This window comes from Equus asinus, chromosome 3 (assembly GCF_041296235.1).
Source record: "Equus asinus isolate D_3611 breed Donkey chromosome 3, EquAss-T2T_v2, whole genome shotgun sequence".
Lineage (NCBI taxonomy): Eukaryota > Metazoa > Chordata > Mammalia > Perissodactyla > Equidae > Equus > Equus asinus.
Genome location: NC_091792.1, coordinates 772,249 through 786,899, shown reverse-complemented (window position 1 = coordinate 786,899; position 14,651 = coordinate 772,249).

Sequence of the window (14,651 nt, the reverse complement as noted above, 5' to 3'; positions counted from 1 at the left end):
CTCGGCCTCTGCCTTTCCCACTGCGATGGCTCTTAACCCGCGTGCCAAGCAGCCAGCGTGGGGTAATTCTGTCTATTCCAATTGTGCCTTCACAGACCGCCAGAGTCTGCAAACCCCGTCGTCCCAGTGAACCCACCGCGAGGCACGCCTAAGACTTCACTTCTAAGTCCTCCCGACTCCCTCCAGAAGAGGAAGCCATGACGGTGCCTCGGGCCTCCCGCTCTCCGTGTCAACGTGGGCCCTCAGAGATCTGGGAAGGTCTGGGCTCCCTCCCTCACTCCAGGGAACAATCTCCCGCGTGGTGGCAGGCTCCCCTGGGAGGAACTGGGGGACTGTGACATGTCCCCGTGCAGTGGCGTCGTGTTCTTCTTTCTTCTGAGGTAAAGTCTCTCCTTCCATCAACAGTTTCTAGGTCCGAAAACCGGCTCAGGTCTGGAATGTGGGTAAGAGCTTGAAACTTCTGTGTTGGGGGACTGGGTGAGGTCACCACGCTCTGTCATGTCTGCAGGATTGAGCAGCACCTTTGCTGTGCCCAGACACCTCACCCCAGGACCTCCGGTGCAGCTCCCTGCGGGTCCTCGCCCGGCTGCCACGCTGAGGCTGCCGTCCACTGTAGTAATTGCTCCAGCTGGCTTCCGCAGGTCGGCACTGCCACCTCGCCTGTTAATTAGAGGACCTGGGAGTCCCAAGGCTGTCAGGGAGCCGGGTCATTAACAGCTTCTCCTGCTGTCGTCCCTGGCTCTGGAGGACCGCCCCGCTGAACTCTGCGGCAATGCGCACAGCCCTCATTCCTCTGAAGGTGGAATTTTCTCTCCTTTACTGTGGTGGTCTGGAAGGTTTTCTGATCTGCTCAGTGTATGCTCTCAGGCGCCCCATTTCTGTGACTTGTGGACGCCCCACAGCTGTGAGTCACTGCACTTCCAGCCCTTCTGCCTCACGTGTGCAGCTCCTCCCCGCTCTGTGCTTCTAGGAGCCCTCTCAGCACCTCCTCTGCTCCCCTCCCAAGGACTCTGTGGGAGCTGTAAGTCCTGCACCCTGGGTGTGCTCTCACAACAGATAACTCTCTTTTATTCACAGCCTCAGAAGGCAGCCCACGAGGAGGCTCCTGGATCCGGGCAGTCTGTGTTGGCTGGCTTTGCCTCCAGCTTGCAATCCCTTTGCAACTATAGGAGATGAGCGCTTCCCCAGATGGGGCGGGCTGGGTCGTGACTTCATCCTAGTTATTGGCTTAGTGTCTGGGGGTGGGGGGCACACCCTGAGAAGAGCACATTTGTTCCTGTAAGGAAGACACCTCAAGCAAAGGAGGCTAGTCCATTAGTTAACAGGAGGAGTAGGTCACTTTGACATCCTCAAAGGGCTCAGGAGGATCTGGAGATTTAAAGTTTGGAGGTTCTTCAACCCAGATCTCCAGATCCCAGGTTTCAGAGCTCTACTCCTCCCCACTCTGGGAGCTGACCTTGGCAGAGCAGACCCCTTGGCATTGAGGGTTCCACTTTCCAAAGAGCTCTCCTCCTCTTTAATTAAACTCGGAATCTTCAGCTCTCACTCTCCACCGGCCAGAGGAGACCCTCTGCATTTCCTACTGCCACTTACATTGCTGATTCATCACCCTCGGACTTCCTTGCCTCCAACTTATCAATGGCCCTCGGAAATAGCTCTAAAATTCCAAAGTTCTGAAAACTACTATTATCTCTGAAACTCTCCCACTCCTGAGAAATCATACCTGCCAGTGAGTTCCTTTTAACGTTTATCTGCTCCCAGTTCCGCACCATTTAATGTTTTAGTAGTTTCACCACAAGCAGATGCCGGGACCTGCAATCTACCCCCACTGAGGATGTTTTTACTGCCATTTTTGTCTGGCGGGTGATCTGGCTCCAAACATCTTATTTTAGACTCGGCTTCCCAGGGTCAATTCCAGTACCGCTGGCGTAGGTCAAAGCTCCTAAGACTGCTTTCTGTGTGCAGAGGAGCACAGGGTAGGGGTCTCAGGAACAGCAGTTGTGAGGGACAAGAGATGAAGGAATTGAACTGTCATGTACTTTCAACAGAGGACTCAGCTGCTCCCGCAGCGAGTTCTGGAGTTGGGCCGACCCTTCACAGTTGGATCGACTTGAGGCAGGCGGACTGACCGTGGGGCCTCTTGAACTGACTTGTCCCTGTGTGTGGGCGCCCCTGGGAGGGTCACCACCCTGAGGGAAGCTGCGCTGTCCATTGAGGGCCACTGTCGGAGAGGAATTCAGCTCAGGATCATGAGCCAGCACCAGCCCTGGAGCAAGGAGCGGCATTCACTAGGCCAGGGAGGTAAAATCCAGGCAGTGCAGCCCGCTTTAACAGAAAAGCGGATACATTTCACAGGAAAAAAAAAAAGCAATTACGTGAAGAAGACCCGAGCGCCTAATCGCTAACAGAAAGATAACTGGAAAATACCAGATATATGGAGATTAAGCAACATACTAAATAAATATCAGTCAAAGAAGAAATCTCTAGAGAAATTTAAAAATATTTTGAACTAAATGAAAATGAAAGTATGACTTGTCAAAATTTGTGGGATGCAGTGAAAGCAGGGAAATTTATAGCATTGGATGCATCTATTAGAAGAAAAATATAAAGTCAATAATCTAAGTTTCCACCTTAGAAACCTGGGAAAAGAAGAGCAAATTAAACCTAAAGTAAGCAGAAGAAAATAAATAATATGAATTAGTACAAAAATCAATGAAATTGAAAACAGGAAATCAGTAGAGAAAATCAATGAAATCAAAAGCTAGTTCTTTGAAAAGATCAATAAAGTCCAGAAACCTCTAGCCAGGCTAACTAAGAAAGAAAGAGAGAGGACACAAATTACTAATATCAGACATGAAGAGGGAACGCCACCACAGACCCCGTGGATGTTGACAGAGTAATCAAAGGAGACCATGAGCAAGCCTGTGCCACAAATTGGGGGTCCTAGAGGAAACAGGCCAATTTCTTGAGAAACACAAGTTGCTAAAACTCACACAGGAAGAAACTAACAATCTGAATAGGCTTATATATATTAAACAATTGAATCAATAATTAATAACTTCCAATACAGAAAGAATATTATAAATGTTGTTAAATCTATGGTATTAATTATATTACTCCCTATACTTTTTAGTATATTTGATTGATTTCACAACAAAGAGGAGAAAAGTCAATAGGCGTGCCAGATGTGGACAGCGCTGATCCTAGTGGTAATTTGTGTAATTAAACTTGCCCTTTCATCGTCAATTCCCTGCATCCTACCAGACCCTATTCTTTCAAGCTACCAGGCTTATCATGGCTTATTTCAAAATATTTTTTAAAAAAACAAAAGCAGTTTCAAAGACATTCTTTGCAGGCCTCTTAGTTTCATCATCTTTGTCAAGTCTGGCCACACTCGCCGTGCTAACCACCCACCCTAACTCAGTCCAAGCACACAGCCGCTGTTCTGCTCCTGAGCAGCCAAAATTCCACTGCAAAAATACAGATTTCTTCCTTATAGGTTGAACTATCAGTATTGGTTTCAACCAATTTACCTTCTCTAGCTACATAACTGAATTCAAGTCAACTCACCATCAAGCCTTTCATATGTTCCAGATATGTGGAAAACCCTGGACCCACTCCCTGAATTCCAAAGTTAACGTTTCAGATATTGACTGCTGATTTGATGCCCACATTTGCCCTCACGCCCTCCCTTTTCCCAGACATTGCTCACCTCCTGCCTCATGGAGAGGACAGAGGCCGTCAGAACTGAGATCTCTATTTTCATCCCCACCTCACTACCTCAGGATCTGTCTTTGTACTCCGTCAGTTCTCCTCTTTGCTTCATCCTCACTCTTCACTCCTTTTTTCAAAAGAACATTGTCTTTACTCATTTCCAAGGCTGGTTCTATCATTTGGGCTTCTCATTCAATTCTTAAATTTCCATTGGTAACTTCATATATTAACTATTCTCTCACTTAAATATTTTATATTGCTCTGATTTATTTGTGTTTTTATTGTTACTACTCTATGCCCTGCACTATGCACAGCTTTGAACAAAACCATGTCCCTGTTCCCAGATAGCTCACCTTCTGTGAGGAGACGATTTTTAAAAATACGTTGTTTAATACTGTTGAGGGGTGGGGAATACTATCAAGGAAAATAGTGTACTAGTGAGACGTCTCCAGAGAAACAGACCAATAGGAGACATACATGTGGAGTAAGGAATTAGCTTACACTGGGCATATGGAGCTGGACACGGGGCTCTGGCCTGAGTCTGAAGGCCTGGGAGCTAGGAAATCAGCCGTGTAAGTTCCAGTCCACGCCTGAAGGTCAATGTCCCAGCTTGCAAACAACCAGGCATAGAGCACCAATTCTCCTTCCTCTGCCAGGTTGTTCTCTTTGCAACCTCAACAGATTGGATGAGGCCCACCCACATTGGGGAGGGCCACCTGCTTTACTCAGTCTACAGATTAAAGTGCTAAATCTCATCCAGAAACACCCTCACAGACACATCCAGAAATGACATTTAGCCAAATACCTGGGTGTCCTGTGGCCCCATCAGGTTGACATATAAAAATTAGGGAGTGCCGGGGTGTAGGTGGCATTTTAAAGAGTGGACAGCTAAGTCCTCACTGAGAAGGGGTCACTGGAGAAGAGCATGAAGGGAGCGAGTGAGCGTCCAGGTGGACATGGGGAGAGCAAGTAGGCAGAGGGAACAGCTCTGCCTGGTCTCAGGAGGATCAATCTGAACCATTCCAGGAACAGCAAGGAGACTGGAGCACTGATCACGGAGGAAATGAGGCAGGACAGTGAAAGGGAGCCAGATCATGCAGCCCCTTTTAGCCACTATAGGGGTGTTGGCTTTTACTCTGAAGAAAATAGAGAGCCACCAGGGTTTTCACACTGTGCCATGAAAGGTCTGACTTCTGTTTTGGCAGCATCACTGTGGCTGCAGTGTTGACAATAGACCGTACTTGAGAAGGAGAAAGGAGCAGACCAGTCCTGAGAGTCTCTAGCTGAGAGATGCTGGTGGAACCAACCCGAGCGTTAGCAGCTGAGGTGGAAAGAAGTGGTCTGATTCTTGATGCATGTGACAGTAAGGCAAATAGGATTTGCTAATGAATTAGATGTGGACTGTGAGGGATAAAGAAGAGTCAACAATGGCACCAAAATTTCTGATCTGAGCAACGGGAATGATGGAGTTGCCGTTAACTGAGGGTCAGTTTTGGTGGTGTCAGGAGAAGCTGTATTCAATCTTAGACAATTTAAGTATAATTTTCAAACAGTTAGATATAAAAATCCAGATTGGAGACGTACATATTGGAGTCTTTAGGATATAGATGGAATATATTGTACTCAAAACATTGAATGGCCTCTTTTTCCTGCTAAGCAGGCCTTTTTTTCCTCAGCATAACATTCCAGGTTATGTACTCTGTTCTTCCTGGGTTTCATTTCCCATCACTTTTTCTCTTCTTGGGGTCCCTTTACTGTAGCCACATGCACCACACTCATTTGTGGGCTCTGATCAACACCTGTGTCCCCTCAGCTTTTGCTCATGCTATTTCCTTCACACCAAATATTCTTTCTCCTCTTACCCACTTGTTAGTCATTCCATTGAAGAAGACTTCCTCTCTGAGGTCTTTCTGAGGAGCGTACCTGCCCTCCAAAGGGTCCAGTCTTTCCTGTTTGCTGTCATTGCATTCTATTTAGACTTCCAATAAGGAGGCTTTCAGACTCTGTTTTTCGGTCCAGTTCACCTATTCATTTAAATTCTGCTTTTTAAAAAGGGAAGTGAGATGATTGTCCTTGCATCTGTGTGGTTTCCTCCCTGTCTTTACACCTCTCCTGGTATTCGTTTCTCCAAGGCAGCTTCTCATTCCCTGTGCTGTGCTGGGGACATAGCTGGTGTTTAAGAAACGTTTATCCAATTGAAATGTGATGGGAAAGAGTCCAGACCTGGAGGGAAGAGTGGATTGCCGTCAGCTGAAGAAGATGATGGTAGAATATGAGTTCCACAAGGATAGGGATTTTAAATTGCTTTGTCTTTTGGGAGTCCTGTAAAAACTCATCGAATAAAAAAGACATATAAGAGATTTCACTTTGATATTTCAGCACTTAACCATAGCAGCATTCAGGGTTATAAGAAGGGTGCGGTTTGTCACATCCCAATTTAAATATGCTTTTGAGAAATGGTGCCTATTTTCCTCACAGTCAACCTTTCAAAAAAAAATCTAAACAGACATAAAAGAGAAAAATGTTTTCCCAAGTATAATATCACAAAACATAGTCATTCTTCCTTTTACCAAACTTTTAGGTTTAAGGAATGCTTCTGCTCCTTAATTTTATTCAATTTTTAAAATCAATCACTCTTGTGCTGAAAACTTTAAATGAATATGACACTTTGCACGGATCCCATAAATAAACAAAACGTGCACAGCTTTGTTGACGCTAGGGACCTTCTGCTAAGTGTTGCTTCTATTTATTTACTTTTAAATTATGCCAGATTTTTGCAAATTTGAGTCAGTTTGGGGATCAACTTGAAATTTTAAAGACTGGCTATTTACTTTGCTTCTGATACCTTGTGAATATGTTAAAGTAATAGTTTTAAGGGCCAGCAGAAGGTATAGAAGGAAATTATTCATAACAGACTTAATTATGGAAATAGATGTGCCATACCATAAAAATTTTAGCATTTCTCTTAATTTAATTTCTTTTGACTTCCTCGTTCTCTTTGCTTCCTCCTTATATGCAGAGCTTTTAGCCTGATTCCCCATATCTCAAGCTCAGATGCATCCCAGTTTGTGTAGCACAGCACAAAGTTCTGAGATGATGAACTTGAGAGGAATCAGAAAGAATAGGCGGAGGCAACCACAAAGTCATGTTGCTAAAGACAAGCTCTTCCTATAGACATCATGACTGAGAAAATAACCCACCAATTCATTCACGATAGAGCTGGCATCTGCAAACTGACCTCCTCTTATCGTGTATAATCTGGCATGATTCATGACATTTCGGACTGGTTAGCTTTGCGGAGACAGCAGAAGTGGGGTGGTGGAGGCACCAACACTGATAATTGTCCCACCAATATGCATCCAGTGCCCCTCCTTCTCCCTCTTTCTTCACTGAACCAGGACTGTGTTCAGAGAGTTGCCATCCTCCACGCTGCCACATGCTCCAGGACAGTCCCCTTTCCAGCTCCAGGGACGGTAGACACTTATAAGACTAAATCAACCTCACTCTCTCTGAGGCTGGTGGTTTAGGCGTGCTAATGAGATCTTAGTGGAAGTCAGCCTTGGTGCTTCTAGGAGATTTTATCACTGTCAAGAGATAGGCCCCCCAAAAAGACAGTCCTTTTCTTTCCTTGAATGCCTTTTATGCCTGGATATGACTGGAACCACTGTAACGGTAACTGTGAGGAACTGCCTGAGGGAGGAGCCAAGACCATGGGGATGACTGAGTGAAGAGCTGGGAGGAGCTCCTACCAAAGCCACAGGATGTTCTCTCCCGGAGCCTGCTACCTGGACCTCATCATTTAAGCCAGTTTGAGTCATTTTCTCCTACATGTAGTCAGTAGGAATCTAACTACCTCCCTTCTCCGTATGGTTGAAGAATGAAGATATGTTTTATACAAGGAAAGGATCTACATGTGCAGATTTCTTTTGCAAGTAGATTTGTGGTCAGTAAAGCATCTAGAGGTTAGATTTCACAGGACGTTGTTCAAATTTTGGAGTCTTGAAATTTGGTAAAGAAAGAGGTGTAAATCAATTAGTGTTGCCATTGGGTAACAGAATTGTTTCTTTTGCACTAATAGAAAGTAGCCAACGTTACAGGAATAGAATAGCTTTAAAAATAGAAACTCTCAACAAGGAAATGCCATCAAATCATCATGCATTCTAAAAGAGCCAAGTTATAGGCTCTTTCAAAAAGGTAAAAACCTCTGCTCTTTCAAGCAGTGCTGCTGTGCTCAGCGTTAGCAGGTAGAGAGATGGGGGTGTGAACAGCGGCTCCTTCTTCAAAGTGCAGTTGTCCCCAAAGAAAGAAATATAGCATTATTACGACTGTCCACATCACTCTTTTAGTCATTCTGTTAATTTTCAATTAAATATAGCTCCTGTTTCAGCTGTGGTCAGTTACCACAATCAAAATTTTCATATTATTTACATCCTACCTGAAAAGTAGTTCAAATTGGAATGCGTTTTACATGAAAATGGGTCCACAAAAAAAGAGGTAAAGATAAAATTGAATATGATTTTAAGTTTAATCTAGATATAGCCTTATAGGATATAATTTCAAAGATGGGATGCTAATTTTTAATGCTAATCAAGGCGGTTGTGACATTCACTTCTCTATTTGACTTATAGCTGGGATACCAACCAGGCCATTTCTGGCCCCTTGAACGCCTTTGTGCAAATTAGACCCACTAGAACAGGGTTTGGCGAGCAGAGCAATGGGCTGGATTCCAGCCACTACTTGTCCGTTTGGCCAGGCATTGTGTGCAGTGAATAGTAGCAACAAATGGACTCACAGGCCCTGAGCTGCAAATTCCAGCGCTTAGGTGGACACGAGTCCGATAATGGGGAGGGTTACAAAGGCTGGCAACCTGGAGACCCCCTCTCTAATCCTAGCTCCAGCTCCCATTTCCAGGAGGGAATGTAGAACAGTGTTTACAATCTCCCCATTTCTGAAAGAAGCTGGAAGTCTAATCCAGTTTATTTAATACCATGGACCCAAACTAAAGGTGTTTGAGTCTCACTTTCAAACTGTGGACGGGCAGTCTGTCACTCTGACTTACGAGAAGTGCATGGCCACAGCTGCTGACTCGGACACCACTTTCATCCTGTTCATACCAACCCTGCTGGGTCAGGAGTGTCTGAGCTCCTGGGGTGATGGTGCGACGAGGGAAGCCGGGCAGAGGCCATATTTTCATCCAAGGTAAGTCTCAAGTAGGAGAGACCACAGAGATAGACAGAGAGGGGAGGGAAAAGGCAATCCACGTGATGCTCCTCTGAAGAAGAAAGGAGAGGAGCCTGTGAAGTTAGGGCTGTGCAGGGAGGAGGGAGCTGCGGTTTCCAGGGAGCTTGCCTTTTACAGTACTGTTCTGCTAAATAGCTCCAACACTTTGCTAACATTAATTAAACCTCACAAACCCTGTGAGATAGGTAATTACTATAATTAAACTGATATTCCAGATCAGTAAAATGAGACTCAGAATGCCCAAGGTCAGAGTGAGAGTGTGTGGCCCGGTTTGGCAAACTGCGTGTTCCTACAGCATGTCCCTCCCCTGTGAGGCTCTCCAAGCAACCTCAGCTCTTGCTCTCTCAGTGTTTAGATTAAGATATAATGATAGGATAAATAAACCTGATCACCGAGAAGTTAAACTGCAGGTTGATTAGGGAAGCTTAAAGACAATATGGAAAAATATCTAAATGAATGATCCATATTCCGTAAACATATATAATATGCAAATTCCATTTCAATTAATTGCATTTATTTAAAATATTTCCATTTAAATGGCTGGTTTAGCTAGATGCATCAGTAAATCAAGAAACCTCTGCACATACAGCATCTCCGTACTACACAATAGCCGAGAAAGGACTGTCATCCTTGGGAAAGAGCACAGCAGACAGACAGAAGGACCTCTGCTTGTTGTTATAACTACAGCCGAACAAAGGTCAGCCTGGGAAAAAAGAAACCATCTTTCCGGATTGAACGTTAACAACTCACTCACATTATCCTGGATTCTTTCTCTCAACAAAGAAAGATACTAATCCTTTATTTTGAAAAGGGTTAATAGAAGATAACTAAACAATGGAAATATACATTTAAAAACCATGCATAAAAATGGTTTTGATTTGAAATATAATATTGAGACTAATATCAGAAACCTGTGCTTTTGCAAATGAGGATGCCCAGGGTACAATGGATCTCAAAAATCTCAAGTTCAAAAGAAAAAGATTAAAAGCACAAACATTTTATGAAGAATTTCTTTATTGAATTTAAAAATGGCAAATTCAAAAATGATGATTTCAATGAACATCATTTAATAGATAATAGTTTAAAATAAATTTAGTTTCAAAGTTTTACAGAGCTTAAGAAGTATGACTTTTATAAGCCTAATTTTGTGTCTTTAAAAAAGCGAGTTTTCAAAATAACCTTATTATTAACACTCTTGGAGATTTTCTGTTTGTTTAGAATAATTGAGCAAGTCCTGTCTGGTAATTTGGAGATTCAGAGATTATTCACAGTTTCTGTATATAAGCTTATTTTAAACCAAATTGAACCTCTTGCTTTTGACCCAAGGAGAACGTTAGTTACCTGAGTCATGGGTTGGGTTCAGACCGAGAACAAGGAGAGGGACAGAAAGGGGCTCTGCTATTTTCCGGTGTCCGGCAAATCCCGCCCGATAAGACTTGTGTGTGGAAGAGAACGGCTGACAGCAGAAGGGCGATGCTGCACGTCCTGCGCGGCTGTCCAGGAAACACGAGATCTGTGTCCCTGCCAACCGACACAGCCACACGGAACGTGATCTGGTCAGCTCGTAACCCCAACTTCTTACTTCATCATTGCTTGTCTGTCTTAAGAGACACACACTTTCAAAAAGGTGTACAGGCAGCTCCACGTTTGAGGCAGTTCTCCTGGGAGAAAGGGTGCTCTGATAGTGCCAGGAAGGGAAAGAGACCCCAAAGAGCAACTGGGGCTCAAACTGCAAATTTGTGTTTAGATCTGTTAGTGCCCAGAAGCCACTCACCATGATGTGGTGTTTTGTACCAAAATTGACCCATTATTTCCTCCATGAGGAAATACTTCAAAAAAATCTGGAGTGTTATTGCTTCAGTTTTCTAATAATCCAGTGAACAAAGCACACCAAATATTCATGGTCAAGTGCGAGGAGTCAGGCAAGTCAGGGAGCAATGGAAGAAGCGTTCTGTTCTTTGGGGACCTTCCTTTCTAGCCCGTGGCTGTTTCATTTGTATGGGTTTCTGTGTTTGGGGACGAGTCTTATTATACTGCCATGGAGTATCAAGGATGGAATTTTATAGAAATGAGAATTTATATAATGACAAGGAGTGCCATGAAATAAGAATGGGCCTAGACCAAATTAGGTCTTGCAAAGAACAATTCTAAAAATTAATATCCTGGATAGTATTGGGCACATATTTATCTAGTGTCCAAACTATGTGAAAACAGGTGATTGAGTGTACTTGATTGTCATAGTTGATTTGAATATGGTGCTAATGAGGCCAAGGTAATGGGTTTAACCCTGTGAACCCATTATTTTCATTATCCTAAAGTTACAGATTTTATCCTTAACAGTGGCCAGCCATTCCATAAATGCATCCTGTTAGTCATTAGAAAGACAAGGCAGGGGAGTGCAGATAGCTTAAGACAAATTTATTGTTGCTGGAAAACAGCTCAAAGCACATGACCTGCTGTTGGCCAGTGAAGAGCCCCAGCTCCAAATATGAGGGTCAGCACTGTCATAATGATGCATCGATATTTAGTTAGAAGTGAAAGAAAATACCAGGGTGCAGAATATTGATTTTAAAAACTAATTTCATCAAATTCCACTTGTTAATTCACCAAGAAAATCTCTGAAAAATTTTTAAGGAAACTTGTTCACTTAGATTTAAAAATGTTATTTCATTGTAATGTAATAATTCATTAAAGGAAAGAGTATCTTTTTTGTAAATAACAGTACCTCCATCTTAGCTTATGGTTCCTCATTAATTAAAGATTTTTTTGTCTGGTCGTGGTAAGGTGAAGGAGAAGTGGATCTGCTGGAGTTGAGTTCTTCAAGGTGTAATAGGAGACGAGATTCAAACAATGGGGCCAGTTGGAGGAAGGCTTTGAATGCCCTTTCATGGATTTTGTATTTTCATGCTACAGACGCTGGGGCACTCATGCCCACATTTTATGTTTGCTACTTTCCTTCGATGTGCACAGCGCAGGACCTTAGGAACCTCCCCCGCGCCAGGCAGGGTATGAGGTGGGACACAAAGCTGAATAAGACCACACTCTCTGATGTCCAGGATCTCAAATTCTGGTAAAGAAAACAGATCAACAAAAATCCCAGGTCGCTACAGTCAAAGAAGAGTTAAACAAATGATCCCCTCTTTGTGTTATTGGCATATACATTCTCTGAAGGATGTGGTCATTTTATTATTATTTACAGTGTGAATTACTGTGGAAAGATAGTGTCAGACACTGCAGGCAGGAATGGGGAAGGCAGATACTAGGATGTCAGGTGAGAGAGCTCCACACTCCTTTCCCAATGTGGATGGCGGGTATTTTTTGTGACTAGTAGCGGACACCTTATTGGTGGAGGGGTTAAAGGTTACCTCTAGGTTTTGAAAACACGAGCAGACAACTTGCTAATACCTAAGATTTATTTCTATGTGAGTTTATTTTAGACTTATGGTATTTCTTCTGCTTGTGTTACTTCTGAGGTCTTTATTCTTTAGTAAATTCTTGTTTGAATATTTTAGCCATGGCTTGGCTGTCCTATGAGTATTTAAGAAAGTTTAATTTGTTCACAGCTGCCAAACTTTCCCCAAAGCCATTCAGACTGCTTTTAGGGGTTATCCCTGAGGGTAGTAACCAGCAAAAATGCTCCCAGTGAGAGAGGAATCTCAAGGTGGATTCGGGGATGTGTGACCCACCCAACTTCTCCAGCAGGTTACTCCCCTCCCAGTGCTCCTCTGTGGGGGAGACTGCCAGCTGTCCACCAGGATTGTTTCTCTGGGGAACAACTGCGTCTGGGAAGCGACTGCCCAGCAATCTTTGCAGCTACTTGTTGCACGTGAGGGGCAGTGCCGTGGGTCACTCCAAGACCAAGGTCTTTAAGATGGGATCATGCCTCCTCCACGCCCTTCTGCCAGCTTGATGTCATCGATGAGCAGACCTTTGGGAAGAGCAAAGTCCCAAGAGGGAAGGAAACTGGATCCATGAATCACTCATAGAGAGCTGTCCTCAGATCAAACCCCACCCTGGATTGTTATGTGAGCAAAAGCTATGCTTCCACTGCTTTTGCGCTGATGCATTTTGGAGTCCGTTTGTTACAACAGGTGAACTACCTTCCCAGAGATTCTGGGATGATGATGGTGATGTTGAGCATGATCGTGATGGAAAGCAGCAGGGCTTTAAAGATATGTCATAGCACAACTCAAAGCTTCTGCAGAGGAGAAGACATTTTTTCAGGTGATGCTCAAGATGAAATTTTTTATTTTCCCGTGAAAATATCAGTGAAGCCCCTGCATGCCTACTTCAGGTCACAGAACCCACAGAGCTGAGGAAAGGCCCCAACCGCACCCAGGGAAACGGAAGCTGTAGCAGGGGTTCAGCAGAGGGAGTGAACCTTAAGGTGTAGTACTTTACAGAACTGTGGACTGAAGGAAAGTTCACAGAGGACTAAGAGTTCTCAGCAATTGTGATAAAACCCCTGACACATCATCCTGGAGGAGACAGGAGAGGACATGGGCTAGTGCGAGACAGGGCAGATACGCAAGTGCTAAAACTAGCACAAAAAGATAAAGGATATGAGGTAGACCAGAAAAGGGATATTTCCCTTGACCACATGTGGCTGAAGATGTAATGGATTCTCTAGCAGAAAAGCAACTGTGTCATCATCAGAGCCCTGAGGTTCACTGTTTACGATTTGTTCTATTTGTTCAATTACTTCATATTAGTGAGGGGCCTATGACCATAATTAAAGCTATGGTTCTAGTGGGTTCTATTGATTAATTATTGATAGAATAGAGTAGAAGTTATAAGCATAAGGCTTTGGAGATAGAATTGGGTATGAATTTCAGCCCTGTTACATACTAAATTTACCACCCAATCTAGGTTATTTAATTTCTATGGGCCTCAATTTCTTCATTTGTAAAAAGGAAAATAACAACAACTACCTTACAGGGTTAGCCCTGGTGGTCTAGTGGTTAAGATTTGGCACTCTCACCGCTGTGGCCCTGGTTTGATTCCCGGTAAGAGAATTGACCACATCTGTCAGTGGTCACACTGTGGCAGTTGCATGTTGCTGTGATGCTGAAAGCTGTGCCACCAGGATTTCAGCTACCAGTAGGGTCACCCATGGTGGACAGGTCTCAGCGGAGCTTCCAGACTAGAGAGACTAGGAAGAAGGGCCTGGCCACCCATTTCCGGAAAAAATGGCCATGAAAACTCTGTGAATAGCAGCAAAGCCTTGTCTGATACACCATCAGAAGGTGAGAGGACAGGGCGAAAAGCTGGAGCAGCCTTCCACTCCACTGTACACAGTGTGGCTAGGAGTCAGACTCCACCTGATGGCACTGACAACACAGATTATCACAGGATTATCACAAGGACAAAATAAAGTACCTGCAAATTACTTAGTACAGTGTCAGACACAGATGAACCATTAACAGTAGCTCTTACTATTAATTATTAAGACTAAAAGCTGCATAGCTTTTCCTTTATAAGCTGGAAAGTAAAATTCTTTGGAATTTATAGCTTATTTTCTCTGATTTGCCTAAGCTTTCATTTTGAAAGTAAGCTTGAAGTATTCTGAAAAGGAAAGCAAATTAGGCACAAGAAAACATGATGTCTTTATTTGATTTAAAAAATTGTTTATTTACAAAATTTAAAACTCTATCATCGGACTGATATTTTAAATATTTTGAAAAGATGTTTAAGAA